Raw genomic sequence first — 15,290 nt, forward strand, 5'->3', positions numbered from 1 at the left:
CAAGGTACAGGCAATAGGCTGTGGCAGCAAGGCAGTTTTCTGGCTGCTTGCTCAGGCAATCCCAGTTTATGCTTTTTTATAAGAGGCAACCTGTGGCTATGGCTTGAAACCAAAAAGCCAGGAGAGCCAGTCTCCACCCCAGTGCTGCTTCCCAATTCTTCAATAAAATCCTTACCCTTGACCCTGAAAGAGCTTAGATCTCCTGTCACGCCGTGTTATATTCAGCCTTCCCCATATAGATGGGGCATTGCTGGGTACTGAAGTGCTCCCCCAAATCCCCAGAGGACTGACATAGCAGAGCAGGAGTGCCAGCTGTCCCCATGTCCCTCGGGGAGAGCACTGCCTCGTGGTCTGCAGCAAGCTCGGCTCCGTCAGGTGCCTTTACAGGCAGCGCAGCAAGGAAATAACAGGAGAGAGATACCAACTGCTTCACCTCCCTTTCTCTGGTCGCTTTGAACCTAGCCAGAATTAGGAAAAACTCCCCCAGAGTTTGCAGCGGGGTCGCAGTGTGGTGCTGGGAGCTGCTACCTGCCCCATCCGTGGTGTGGCTGCATGGCAGGTTGCTCCCCCTTCGTTAGCTTTTCCACTCCCAGTGCTCGCCAGCAGCATCTCGGGGGGTGGGTGCGGTGGGGAGCGGGGGGCGGCGTTTGCAGCAGCACAGGGCCACCCAGCCTGAGCTCCCTGGCTAGGGCTGCCTCCCTCACCCCTGGACTTATTTATATCTTTTATTTTTCTCTCTGAGCCATATTCCTCCTGGCATTGCTAAACCAAACAGAGTACAAAATCTGATAAGCGCAAGGTAGCATTTTTTTTCCCCCTGCAGGATACATTATTTACGAAGCTTATCGATTGTGGGAAATAACCCAGGGGCGTTCAAACATGAGCTACATCCACTCTTACACCAGACATGTTAATTACCTGCAAGCTGTTACTGGCTTCTCTGCTGCTGAGCATCACCCGCAGACCAGGAGAGTTTAGGGATGCGAGGAAATGTAGCTCGCGAGCTGCTGGATCACACCTTTTCCAGCAGCCTCCTGGAGATGCTGGGAACGGGCATCGCTCTCACTTTAAACCCCATGTGCTGCATCAGTCATCTAAATTTGCCTGCCTTAGCTCCCAGCCATCACTCCCGCTCTGCCTTTCTCCTCTGCTGTAAAGAGCTCTTTAGTATCTTCTTTAGTATTTCCCTGCCTTGACAGTTCTTATAGGAAGTCATGAAGTCACCTCTCAATCTTCATGATAAACTAAGCAGACTGAGCTCTCTAAAGCTGGCAGCTTCCCCATCCTTGGGGAGTTCTGCGACTCTCTCTGTAACCACTCCAATCTCTCAATGTCCTCTCAAGGAGCACGGCCACTGGACCTGCTGTCAAAGCACTTGTCCTCAGCTGCATCAGCGCTATGTAGAGGATAAAATGGTACCCTACTCCTCCATGGCACCCTAAATGATGCAACCCACCCTCTGCTGGCAGAGAAGCTTTTTCCCTCCTCTTAGTGCTGATGAAAGAGGTGCCAAACGCTGCTCGTGAGGCACCAGGGTGGTTTCTGGAAGATGAAGGTAGCGTGGGGGAAGCACAGGTGGGTCTGGCAGTGCCTGGGGTGGGCAAGCAGCTGAAACCATGGGGAGAGCAGCACCAGTGGGATGTGGAGCTCAGGGCTGCACTGCAGGAACTTACAAAATTTTGTACCTTTGCAACAAACCCACTTCTACTACTACTACTATCACACCAGATACACTTTTAATTTAAAAGAATGAAGTGTCCTTAGAGTCATTGTCCAGCTCTAGGTATGGAAAACCAGAGTGGGTCAGGGATGCTCCTCCACCCAGGCAGGAAGAGAAGGGGCACCACCAGCTGGAGGACGTGGTCATACCCATCAGAGAAGCTGCAATGGACATAAGCTGAAGGATAATGGAATGATAACATCAGTAGTTAGGGCTGCAACAGAGATTAAATGCTGGGATTGCAATGGAGGACAGTGATGGGGTGAAGGCACCTGCTCAGGGCTGATGCAAATCAGTGTAATATCACTGCCCTGAGTCTCAGCTCACACCCCGATACCCATCCCAGCTATGATACTTCAGGGAGAGGAGAATGACCAATAAATGAAGCAATAACAGCAAAAGACTATAAAACCATAATGAAAAATAATTAAAATACAACCATTGGTATGGGGATAATTATGAATGCAGGGAAGGTGGCGGTAACTGCGCTAGGCGATGAAGGCAATGAGGAGCAGGAAAGGCGCGCTGCTGGTGACGGGGCCGATGGAGACACCGACTTGTCTGGATGGAGACGCAGATCTTGAAATTGTAATGGGAATAATTATGACTGTAATGGGGTGGTAATAAAGATAATGGAATCGTAATTGAGGAGGGGATGGCTGTAAAGGAGGAGGTGCACATAACAGCCTTGTAAAGGAGATGATAAGAAAGATAATGGATGGTAATGGAGTTGTTGTTAAAGGTAATGGAGTTATAATGAGGTGACGACTGCGGCAGGTAGAAGGGATGGTTGGTTTAACGAGGACTATGATGCAGAGAGGACTCTATTTCTAATTCATCATGACAGGCAGTGCTGGAGGTGACCATGAGGCTAATAATAACTGAAGGGGTCAATCGTTAAGACAAATGCAGCCACACAACGAGCACAGCAGGACTGCAGTCCCTGGAGATGCAAGGTGGAGGTGCAAAACCTGGGCAGGGGGTATGTGGTGTTGCATCATGAGGTACAAGGCAGAGGAGACAATAAAAAGCACCGTGACAAATTATCTGGGCAAGTCCTCTGAGGTTTGCTTTAGTGCAGGGCTGCCCTTCAGAGTCTTGAACCTAGGAGACAGGGATGGGGTGGGGGACAGCAGCTGACAGGGGCCATGTGTCCCCAGGGAGGGCAGCCCACAGCAACTATGAGGAGCCACTGCAGCAGAGATGATGGTGACAGGGACCGGCTGATGACCACAGGGGGAGGAATTGGGATTAGCAAGGGCAAGGCTGGCTCTTGCAGCATCAGGACAGACATACAAGCAAACACATCAGCTTGTAGTGACTTGGGCACCTCCACAGGGGGACAATTCAGAAAGCAGTTAATGGCATCATCCATAATGGCAACATCCCATGCAACGTATCTGCTCTTCACCTCCCGCTGAAGCTCAGCCCAAGGTCCCCAACCCTTCCTGCAGAGCAGGTCACCCTCGCACAGCTGCTTGCCACACACCACCAGCCAAGCCCCAGCCTGTCCCCCACCACTCCCCTACCCACCAGCCCAGTTACCCTGTCAGAGGAGAAAATTAGATTGGTTCCACTTGACTTGTTCTTGACAAACCCATGTCAGTCGTTACTTTCTAACCTCATTATCTTCCAGGTTTGTACAAACTGATTGCTTAATGAGTTCCTCTTGCAAGCCTTCCTGTTTTGAAGCCTCTAACTCCAGGGGTTGCCCCACTTCAGCCCCCAGCTTGCCCTGGGCTCCTGCAGTGCTGGAGAAACACTGAATGCTTCCAGGGTTGGGTTGGCTCTGGCAGTACGCCCAAGGGAGATTTTGGGCAGCCCTGCCAACACCAGCACACCTGGCTGATCCAAACACCCTGGAAGGTCTTCTGCCCACTGAGTTGGGCTCCTGCCCAATATAATCATCCTGTCCTAATTAGCTGAGTGCAAGGAAAGGCTCAAGCAAAGCCCACTCTGAATCCTTTAGTTTTCCTCCTGCATTTAAGCAACATCCTTGGGCTTTCCTCAGCTCTCCCTCTCCTTCCTGTGCATTTACAAAAAGGTTTTGCCCAGCCTTAAAACAGCCAGTGCGCTGGAGCTCATTCTGCACCTTCACATCTCCAACTTGTAGCTGCCCTGTTGTCCCCATCACCAGGTCTCTGGCCTCAGTTCCCCTTCTCTGCAGCTCTTCTTTGGGTCTGAGGTCCATCAGGTCTCTGCATCACTTCCCTCTTGTTCCTCTGCATCAGGATGGCTTGTTGTGGTGCCCCTAATGCATTCGCTTTAGATAATTGCCAGCTTCCCTGTGCTCTTTAGCCCTTAGATTATCCTCCCTAGAGATGCTACCTACTGGTTCCCTGAGATTTTTGCAGTGCATTATCCTTGCTCTGCTGTTCACGCTCCCTTTCTCTTGGCATTGTGGGATCCGCTATTTTGTGACTTATTTCCTGAAATTACCTTCCACTTCTTTCAGTCAGTTCTTCTCTGTTAGCCCAAATCAAGCCCAAAATAGCAGCTTTTCCAGTAGCTTTCTCCATCACTGGAAATGAGATGTTGCACTAACACACCCAGGGAACTGAATGGCTCTGTCCTGCTGTATCGCTCACCCCAGAGATGTCCATGGAGATGCCATTACCACCAGGCTCTGTCATGTAGAGGTACTTTGGGTTTGGAGAGTCCCTCACACCCATCCACCTCATTCTTCTACCTCACATGAAGTCTGTCCCACCAGCTGCACCCCTTTTAAGTTAACCACATTTGATGTAACCTGTTCCCCACCCCTTGCTAACCTTCAGGAAAAGCGGAACCCCATTTTCGGGACACTCCTTTCCTTCATTTTCCTTGCCTGCTTCTCCCCAGCAAGTCACGGAGGGTCCTATGTGTCCTACCAAGTCCCTGTTATTTAAGCCCTAGACTGAACAAGGTACTAAGATGTCTACATCAGCCTGTTTGTTTGCCATGCTCTGCCACACGTGTACAGAAACATTTGCCCTGTTATTTGCTTTCTTGTCCCTTTTCCAATCTCACCACTTATTTTTTTCCTGCCATTTGTTGGCATTTCTTCTGTTTGCCTTGCTGGCATGACAGGTGCCTTTCCTCATTCAGGGGATCCCAACCTCCCCCCAGCAAGGACTTCTCCATACACATCAAGAGCCTCTGGTTCCGCTGACCCCCAGCCCAACAGCAGATGAGAGCATTTCTCCACTCCTCACCCACAACCCAAGATGACAGGGAGCCTGTCTCCACCGGCCACCTCTCAGCTCATTTTCACCCAGAACTCCTCAAGACCTTTGCAATTCCACCCCTGCTTCCAGGAGACAGTTTAATGGGTTTAAAGTACCATCTGCATGTGTCCAAGAAGAAGGGGAGAAGTAGTGTCCTTCAAACGCTTAAGCACCTGTGAAATAAATAGAAGAGCTAATAAAAAAATATATTAAGGGTGAAAAAACTGGAAAAAGAGGAATACAGGAGATTGTACCAGCCTTGGAGATAACCTAGGGACATTTTTGTATCACGGAAAGTCCATTTTCAGTACAGATGGGACTTTTTCTTCTTAATCGCTTTCCCAACAGAAAGCCACCAAGTCACAATAACCTAACCCACCAAAGGACAAAGCAATTGCAAGTCCTTTCTCTGCTAGCTGGTTGCCAAATCAAACTCTGCTAGATAGGGGGGGTGGGGGCAAATACTCTACAACAGGTCTCCCAAAGGGAAAACAGGGAACGAGGGTGAAGGATAGGAGGGGAAATTGGAAAAGAAACACTGCCCAGCTGCAGGATGAACTTGTGCAGAGAGCCCTTAATAACTAACCAGCTCTGGCTGCCTGGGGAATTTAGTAGAAAAACTCCCATTTTTGTCATCACCAGCGTCGCCAGCCCTGATAAATAACAAGCTGGAAAATTTGTGGGCACTCATGTCCTAGAGACCAAGGAAGGCAATGGAGCCTTGAAGCAAAACTGGAAGAGTTGGCTTTCACATGCTGTTGCTTGGGAGGTTTGTACTGGGAAGATGTCCCTCATCTCCAGTATAGGGCTGGCCAGGAAGCTCAGGAGGAGTTTGCCTGAGGATTTCAAGGGATCAGGATATTTGCTGGTCATTTTGAAGCAGAGCTGCTTATAGCTGCCTGATATAGGAGGAAAACCTGGAAAAAAGCCAGAGCAGAAGGGAAATAAAATGCAAAACCTGTGATAGTGCATGGGAAGGCACCAGCAACACAGAGCTGGAAAGGATCAACACTTTGTCCACCGGCCTTAATATAAAGCGTTTAAGCTGTCTGGAGCCTGCTTTCCTGCAGAGCTCTCTGCTCAGCCGGTCTTTAAGCGCAGGAACAATATTATCCACACTGAGAAATGCCCAGAGGCAAGGTGTCCCCCCCAGCCCAGCCCCCCACATTTGCAGATTAGCAGCTGTGATTTCCCTTTAGGGGTGGCAAGATAAAGACAAGGAACTACAGTAAAGGTTGGGGGGGAAAAACTGAGGCTGACCTGATGCTGGCTGGAGAGGGAGACTCGGAGCAGGACTCCTTTTCCTAGTTAACGGAAACCCCATGGAGTAAGGGCTGATCTCTCTTTTTGCTCTCTGCCACCTTCTTTTCACTAAGTTCCCCCAGTCTGGTGTCTTCAGAGCTTCTGGGCAGCAGCCAAAGCCCCTCCAGGCTCCGTGGTCACGCAGGTGACTTTGGCCAGGAAGACAAACCTGGGTGCTGGGGTGAGCGCTGGCTGCAGTAAGGCTTGGTGCTATGGGGTGGGCTGTTGTGCTGGGACCAGAGGCACTGGGGTCTCTACAGCAATGGGACCAGCTCCTGATGGCATTGCATCCTCACACCTCATCACAGGGACACAACCTGCCACTACCGAGGGATTAGTCAGCCTTGAAGTGTGGCAGGAGGATGGAAAACCAGTAATAAGCATATGGTCATCCCCCAGGGAGCTGGCTCCAGCCACAGCTGGTTGTCCCAAGCCTGCAGAGATCACATTAGCATGGAAAGGCACAGCAAAAATAATTTTTTTTCAAAAAAAAAAAAAAGAATCAACCTTTTCAGGCATTGCATGCTTGCTTTGATCATGCCCTGTGCTCAGCAGCCTTACCCCACATAAGCCCAGCCACCCAGGCCAGCAGCCTGCTGCCAAAGGGAAAAGTCCATAAACATCCCACATGCCCTGCTGCATCTCTCCAGTGTTTCCCCCTCTGCCCAAGCTTGTGAGGGTATCGGCATCTGGGCATAACCTCAGGATGTTGCTGAAATAGTTGGAGAGAAAAGAAAATAAAAAGGGAGATAAAAATTCCCATTATGCAAGAGAAGAAACAGTGTTATTTTGGCTTCTGTAGATGCCCAGCTGTCAGTGCACACTGTTCTAGCTCCCTGAGAAACGGTACCTTGTGGGGAAAATCCTACAGGATGCAATAGCAATGCAGCTAATGGAGTTACCCTGAAACCTGCAGGATTTAATAGCTCGGGATGCTCTTTCTAACAGTGGCTTTAACCATCCAATGTGTTTTTCTTTATGGCAGGGAGAATTATTCTTGCCCTTTCATAGAGCACGAGCCACAAAAACCTGTAAGAAAGCCATTTTCTATTAAGCCCTGTATTGCTTTCAAGGGGGTAAAAAAGCCAGGAAATGAAACTCAAGTGAAGTTTCCCCAAAGTTATAGTTTCTTTTTAATTCTTAAAGTCTTACAAGGATTTGAGAGTTGGACTCTGCACGCTTGGCATCCATGGTCATTTAGTTTGGAATGAAATCCAGGCATGTCACAGCCAAGGAGCTCATGGGTCTCACCAGGACCCAGCTTTGGGCTGAACCCAAATGTACATGTTCAGCCCAGGGTTCACCAGGCAAACAAATTAAGTTTTCATGGTCGTTGCTGTGGTATCAGAGTAGTGAGAAGTCTTGACTGAGTGTTTTATAAAACAATTTGTAAGCAGTGGGCAAAAATCGTCTATTGGCATCCATGTGAAAACTGGGAGTCAAACTGGCTGCTGTGGGAACAGGCTGCTGCAAGCTCTGGTTCTCCTTTCCCCTCACCTTCCTGGATGACTGTGCCAAAGCCACCAGTGGCGACGTCGCCTCCACACCGATTTGTTGCTGGTGTTGTAGAAATTAAAGACGTGCTCTTTTCAACTCTGAGAAGGTACACTCAGCCGCTGTAGATTTCCATGATGGGCATTGCTCACCCTGTGCCTGCACAGATGCGTGTGCATTCACTCCTCCCCCGGGGTGTAAGTTTTCACTTCACCTACTTGTCCAAAATGTTGCTGTTTGATTTCTTGTCGACTCTTGGACTGCTCAGAGATGTGGGATCTGCTGAGAGAGCTGTGGTGAAGAGCTTGGAAGAAGGGGAGAAAGGGGGTCCTCTGATCCAAAGGAAGAGTCCTGCAGAGATGGGCCTGCCTTGTCCAGGTCCTGCAGCATTACAGGTGCCCTCATGGAGTGTGGCATGGTGGCACACATGGTGGGGTGACATCTCTTGCTTAGAGCTGCTCAGTGGGGTTAAAGCTGAGCAGTCACCTCAGTCACACACAGAGACCCCCTCCAAGGGATGCTCTTTGCAGCCTCCTCACTTAGGAATATAAAACAGATGTCACAGCAAGGTCCTGGGGACCTGACACCATCCTGCTAGCACCACGACCAGCCTGCAGCACCAAGCAGAGATACCAGGGGTGCAGGCAGCTGTGCCACAACCCTGCCTGCAGCCAGTGTGAATGGGGTAGAGACACCACAGAAGCTGGTTTTGGTACAGCCAAGGCAACCTGGCTGCCCTTGGCCACTTCTGCCTCTTGGGGAACATGATTTTCCCCACCTGAATGGCACAAAGCACCAGTGAGACACAGGGGCTGCAGAGCACCTATCGGTGCCAGGATATACCTTACGTGCAGCTGGGGGAAGAGCATCCAAACACTGCTGATGAGCCCAGGACCATGATGTCAGCTCCCACAGCAGACAAACACCAGGACTGGATTCATGAGCCATTTCACCTGGGCATCAGCCCAGTCTGAGTCAGTCTTCAGGCAAGCAGCAGCAGTCCTGACATTGCACAGTCAGGGTTGGGTCTAAAAATAAAATTATAAAGGAAAAAAATTTATATTCTTAGCTCCAGCCCTGTTCCAGAGCCCCCCAGGGGACACTGAGATTGAGAGGAGATGGCAAAGTCCAGGAGGTTGGAAGCACAGCTCTGGGCTGAACGTGCTGGGTGTGCAGCAACATCAGCTGCATTTCACAACAGAGAGGGAGCTCCCCATGACACCATCTCCTGCCCTCATTTTTAGGGAGGAAAGAAAAATGAAGCAAAGGAAGCATCCAAAAGGCCACGCCAAGTCCCAGGTAGCCGGTGCATAAGGCTGTGACCACCACGCTGTAAATCCTCACCCACATCCCTTGGTTTTTGTGCTGTTGCCACCTCCCTTGCAGGCTCAGCCGCGCTCTCTGGAGCAGCATATTTGGGTAATTTATTCTCCCCTGGCAAGCTCAGCTCGTGGGTAGCATCTGGCTCTCTGCAAAGGTCACTCTGTTTTCTTAGCATCAGCCTTCCAGCCTGGTTTGGCAGCAGGACCCCGAGACTCACCAAAAACCTGGCTTTGCAGCCCTCCCCTTAAACAGAATAAGGTTACTCAGAAAACAAGTTACCCTGAAACATGGCTCAAGAGATTTCCTTTAAAATAGATATTCAGGCTTCAAGGCCATTTTCCAACTAAAACCATACGAAGCTTAACTTCAGACAGGTTTGGGAGCTGCTCTGATGTGCCTCAGTTTGCCTTTGCCAACCAACACGTTGCTCCAGCAGCCAGACCCGGACTGAAGCCAGGAGCTGGAGCAGTGCCCACAGGATGCTCCACTGCCCTCAACAGGGCTCACAGACACGTTGCCTATTGCCTGTGATCAGATTTGCTCCCTCAGTGTCTTAACTTGTCCCAGGTCCCATTTTTCTGTGCAATTTGCAATATGGGATGGCTCCTTCCAGCAGCCACAGTACTGCCTCCCAGCCCTGGAAAGCAGGGACTTCCACAACTGATACACTTTTATGGACATTTAAGATTTTATTTAAGTTCCTGATGTCATGGAAGATAGAAAAAATATTTTTTAACATGCCAAGAAAGGCTGACATGAAATGCAGGTGAGTTTCCTTCACCTATCCCCACCCCCTAGAAAAAAAAACCCAAAACATTTAAAGTAGTTATAAGAAAGATATTTTTTTTTTTTATGAGGGTGCCTAAACACTGGCATAGGTTGCCCAGAGAGGTGGCAGATGTCCCACCCCTGGAAACATTCAAGGTCAGGTTGGATGGGGCTCTGAGCAACCTGATCTAGTTGAAGATGTCCCTGCTCATAGCAGAGGGGCTGGACTAGATGGCCTTTAAAGCTCCCTTCCCACCCAAACCATCCTATGAAAACCTTATGCTAACAAGAACATCACTACACACCTGAAGCCAGAGGTGTGCAAGCACAGCAGAGCCACTGTCAGATGAATGTCCCTGTTGACATCAGCACTTTCTACTTAAGCTTCTTGGGCTCTCCAAACTAGCAAAACTCTTTGTTTTCAGAGTCAGCTCAACATGAACTTGCATAAGCAGGTCTGCTGCGGGATGGATGGACCCACCATGGGTGCACCCACGGCCACAGTCCAATGTTGAAGCATTTCCAGAGTCAGGTAACAAGTCATCATCTCTCCTATGTCTCCAAAGCCTACATGCATCTCTCACCGCCACAAATAAATCTCCAGGCTTTTTCAGAGTTGGATTTGTAACACCGAAGCCTCAGGTTGCGTGTACTCAAGTGTTCCATGGGAATTCAAAGGTCACTGGAGTGCTTTTGAAAAAATATTACTTAAGCTCCTCTGAAAAGCAGGTACTTCAGTGGGGGCTTGATCAGGTTTATAATCACGTACGGAAGCATTATCCCATGATTTTAGTCTAGCAAAAATGCAAAACATGATACCCAGCAAGGAAAAAACAGAGTTTGAGTTGCTGATGGGGTTTTAAGTCAGTTCAGGGAGAGGGAGCGTGGCAGCTGAAGGGAAGCAGTTCCACGGCCAAGCATCCAGCAGCTCTCCCCATCCAGATGCACTGCATCTAGCTGGAACGAGACCTCTCTTCCAGCTTTAAGAGCCACACTCATCACTTCCCAGGGCAAATCTCCAAGCAAAGCACTCAGAAGAAGCCTTAGGGCACACTGATTACATTTGCCTAACTTGCTCAGGGCAGAGGTTTCCAGTGTAACCAGTAACCCCAAGCAAGGGCAGCCCTTTTGCACTGGGAGCAGGGCAGCAGGCACAGAGCATCGACTGATTCCCCACTGCCTGTAAGACACTTGTCCCTGTGCCCATGGTTGCACTGCATCCCAAGATGCTTTCCAGAGGTGCTCCCACCTTCACTGTCTGACCAGCTCTTCCAGCAGTTTTCACTCAGACCCAGCAAATGCAGAGCAGCTTTGTCTAAAGACAAATAAATTTTAAAAACCCTCAGAAGGCCATTATAAAAACCATATACCCGCTGGATAACCCTGGCTGCAGCTGTGCCAGCTCAGGGCTGTGTGCTCTAATTACTCTGGAAATCACTGATTTACCTGCAAAATTTCAAAACCAGAACAAACCCTTGATCTTTTTTTTTTTTTAAAAGAAACAGTTGTGCCTCCTGGCTTTTGCAAACAAAGAGCATTTTACTGCATTCAGCTGTTCTCCAAGTTTGGTTTAGATGATGCTAAAGTCTGTGTGCTCCAAGGCGCCCATGTTTAGGTCGGCAGGAAGGCTTGTGGGTCACCCAGGAGGGGTAGAAAAGCCTGTGACAGGCACTGGCAGGCTCAGAGCTGCAGGAGTGGCCCAGAGGAGATACCAAAGCAGCTCAGAGACAGAGCATCACCTGGCCACACAGGGAAGTCCTGGCATGAACCAAGCCCACCTCAAACCCACTGATAGGAAATACAGGGCAGGGAGCCAGGTGAGGTAATGAGACCTTCCCACCCTGTCTTCTCCCACCCCATGCTTGAGAGCCAGCTCTGAGGAGCTTAAGATTCAATGTTTATTTTTAAATAGCATTCTTCTCAGGGTGTAAATACTTAAAGAAAATACTTGAACCCCCTCCAAACACATGGCTTTCTTTACAATTAATTGCTTGGCCCATTTAGCATCCCAACTTTGCTTAGAGCAAGGGATCCACCACACATTAAAAAAAAAAAGTTTACATCAAAAAAAAAAGAAAGTTTACATCTTTATATATGCATGAGACACAGAGGACCACACAGGGCACACACTGTAGAGAAGGAAGAACTGCAGAAAAATCAACACAACAAGCACACCTGAACTCCGGAGCACAGGACTCAGGTCACAGAAGATCAATGTGTTTCCTCCTCCAAGGCCACAGGCAACGTTCAGGCTTCTCAGGGGCCAACACGTGGCAGAGCAACAGCATGTTAATGCACATACTGGAACAAGACAGAAGTAGCACTCCAGGATCTTCTGGTATTTCTTCCACCTGGTATCAAAAGGCAGCACTGCCACAGGCACCCCACCAGACTTCCATGTTCCTCATGGAAGCACAGTCCTTACAGAAAAAGTCAGCTCCCTGTCTTCTCCCTCTTAGCTATATCTCCTATCTATCTAGAGCATCACTAACCACACTTAGTGTCCACCCAGCACCACAAAACCCCCAGCCCCATCCTTACCATAGATACTCTGCTCCTGAGCTGATACAAACAAGCAAGAACTCAGCAGAGCCACATGGACCTAAAAGGAGTTGATCAGCCAACCTAATTACTTATGGCTGGTACCACCCCTGTAATTAGCCATCTCACCTGTGAGAGCTGCAGCAGCTTTAGAAAGGAGAAACACAGGGTGAAGGAGATGGAATTTCAAAATAACTATCAACAACGCTTGGCATTCCTTTGGTTTCTCCAGAACAGCCAAGGCAGGTGTGTATCTAGCAGACTAGATCCCCTGCCAGGAAACATAATCATATATGAGAATGATTATAATGACTTGCAAGCAGAAAACCTTCCATCGGAGCATGCTGCAGCACCGTACAAGCCGTAATGAGTGAAAGCCCCTCTGCAAGGCACACCAGAACACCACAGGTGAAACACCAACCATGCCTTGGCTTTAGGGCACCCACCTATTTGGGCAGGAGGAGATCTGAGCTGCTCTGGCCTGGCCCTGGCCACATGGTGTTGGCCTCAGTCCAAGGAGGCAATTTGTGATGAAAGCCCAGAACCTGGCAGCAGAGCTCGTCACATCCACGTGCTGCATGAAAAGCAACATGATTTTTTTTTCCCAGAGCCCTGCAAAACCAAATATTAGACAAAAATACATGTGAAGCTGCTATTGATCTTCCAGCCAAGCTTTGTGTTAAAAGAACATTCTTTTCTACTTACTTCACTTAAAAAAGAAAATGAGGTATCAGAGACATCACAGCTCAATTTTATCTCCTACAGACCAGCCAAACACCATGTTAGAGGTTGGCAAGGCCAGCCAAGATAGGAAGAGAACCCACCCAAATTTCAGTGTGACCAGATTGTAAAATTAATCTTTTTCCGTAGTTTTGGCAGTGGAGTTGTCCCTGTCACCTGCCCAGCTGAGCACACGTCTGAGAAGTCTGTTACAAGGCTTTCTGTTTCCCTTCCTCACATGCATTTTAGCGGAGTATTTTGGACTTTGTGGAAGAGAAGTGTTCTATAGGTAATCCCACCAGAGTACAAGGACTTTGGGTAATTAAATATCTATCTAGAGTGGAAAATTAGACTGGCACCTCTGCAGAGAAACAGATTTCCACCAGCTCATGGTACTGTTCATTAGGCTGTCATCTCAGCATTTCATAGGGAGCTAGCCCTATGTTATCCCCATTTTTCAAAGGGGTTAAGCAGCAGTGCACCAGCAAGATGTATCCATGGCAAAAGAGCATGGCCAGGGTCAGGGTGGGGGTGAAATGCCTGACTGCTGCCGCCCACCCTATCCACTCAGCCACATCAAATGAATGAATTATATCCCAAAAGGTAAAACAATTGCTCCAAAATGGAAATGGCTGTGCCAGAACACCAGCCTGCTTGAAAGCCTCATGGTGACCTACTCCAGAAGGACGCCCTAACCCACAGCAAAACCCAGCTGGGGACATCATACTCATGTGCAAGTCGTTGTCCCCCTCTCAAGGAGGACCACCCTGAAATGTCAGTGGATCTGTTCCTTGCAGCAAGGAACCACCCAAGCCTGTTCCCAGGTGGGATCCTTGCCTTGCCAGTTGAGTGAATAGAGTGTTTTCTGCTGTTTCCCCTTCATTTTCCCATGCAGAGCTTCTTGCACAAATCTCTCAAAAGCTTCAACCCCTTTCTCCTACTGCAACAATTTGAACTTCACTAGAACCACAGAGGTCCCACCAGTCTTACCATGATGCATCTCAAGCCTTCCCAGCTGGTGGCCTCACCAGCAGTTTTCCAGGGATGCCTAGCTTCCAGACTCAACAAAAGAGCCCCATCCTCTGAAGTGCCATCCTCCCTGCCCTGCTCAGCAGTCACAGCTTCGAGTTACAGGTAGTGGAGGCACCACAGTGCCTAATGCCTCTGATTTTGAAGAGAAAATTGCAGCTGTGTAGCCCTCATCGCATGGCCCGTTGCAGGCTGGTGGTGGGTGGGAGTAGCCAGGGAGAGGCCAGGTCCAGCCATACACCGAGACATCCCTCTGAACACTGTCCTATTTGCTCTGTTTAAAGTGCATAAGAAGCAGTCCATGTCCAACTCAATTAGCAGGTTGAGTCTGCCTAATTTGACAGGGCTGTCCTGCTCCCAGCAGGCATCAAGGGGCGTTTGCTCCTCACTTTCTGCAGGAATAGGTTGCAGCCAATAATTCCTTGCTTTCAAATTGCTACGCTCCAACTCTGCAAATATTTTTTGGCCGTTTCCCGTCTTCCCACAGTGCTGCAATTGCTGCCCAAGTGATCTCGTTTCTCAGTTCAGCAAGCCCTGCTCGGATGGCTGCAGTGTGTTATTTATCATTATTTATCTATCCATTCCATAAGAAGTGAAGGAGGGCAGCAAAGGCAGGCACAGAAGTGTGTTTCAACTGACTGTGGTTAATTTTGGATTAGAGATTGTCAGAGTCTCCGAAATACGAGGTGCTGAGCCAGCCTTCTGGGACATTGGGGACCACAGAAGTCAACCTGAAGATGAATTTTGACCCGTCCATGAAAAGGGTTACATCACATCACTGCCTGTCACAGGCCTGAAGGGGTCTCCTTCATGCTGAGTCTTACATCTCCACACAGTTCTTCAGCATAAAAACAGCCTTAAAATTGATTTTAAGTGCTCGCTGGTGAACTGTCTAACCCCAACACTTACAATACTAGTGGGAGAACTAAAGTGAGCAAAACCAAGCTCTAGCTTAAAAAACATCACAAAGCAGTGGGCTTGCCTCCAAGCTCCCATGCCCTGCACCAGCTCCAGGCTCAATGAAATTATGTTCCACACTTATATCCACTCCTTAATGAGGTACTTACCTATTATAGGGCAGTAAAACCCCAACCTGACTCAGATCTTTGGCTGGTGCAAGCCCACATTGACTGCAGCTGTTTTCCCTTCCCAAGGATCTTGGGTTTCCCTGCAACAAAAGCGCTGAG

At 49.0% G+C, this 15,290-nt stretch overlaps 1 protein-coding gene and 1 long non-coding RNA gene across 19 annotated transcripts in view; one reads left to right on the forward strand and one right to left on the reverse strand.

Moving 5' to 3' along the window:
* The window catches only part of TNR (tenascin R), an 85,381-nt gene that overhangs the window by 20,219 nt on the left and 49,872 nt on the right, over positions 1–15,290 (forward strand).
* LOC130156625 (uncharacterized) overlaps positions 1–15,290 on the reverse strand; it is a 77,144-nt gene that overhangs the window by 2,778 nt on the left and 59,076 nt on the right. For 12 of the 18 annotated variants that reach the window (XR_008824529.1, XR_008824518.1, XR_008824519.1 and 9 more), the window contains 2 exons: positions 11,989–15,271; positions 7,333–8,750 (listed from right to left, as the gene is read on the reverse strand). This is a non-coding gene — a long non-coding RNA (uncharacterized LOC130156625). Of the gene's footprint in view, positions 1–918; positions 5,844–6,186; positions 6,941–7,332; positions 8,751–10,171; positions 11,129–11,988; positions 15,272–15,290 lie in introns of those variants that run through there. The other 6 variants (XR_008824522.1, XR_008824517.1, XR_008824524.1 and 3 more) reach the window with 6 other exon arrangements.

The sequence above is a fragment of the Falco biarmicus genome, chromosome 11 (genome assembly GCF_023638135.1).
Source record: "Falco biarmicus isolate bFalBia1 chromosome 11, bFalBia1.pri, whole genome shotgun sequence".
Lineage (NCBI taxonomy): Eukaryota > Metazoa > Chordata > Aves > Falconiformes > Falconidae > Falco > Falco biarmicus.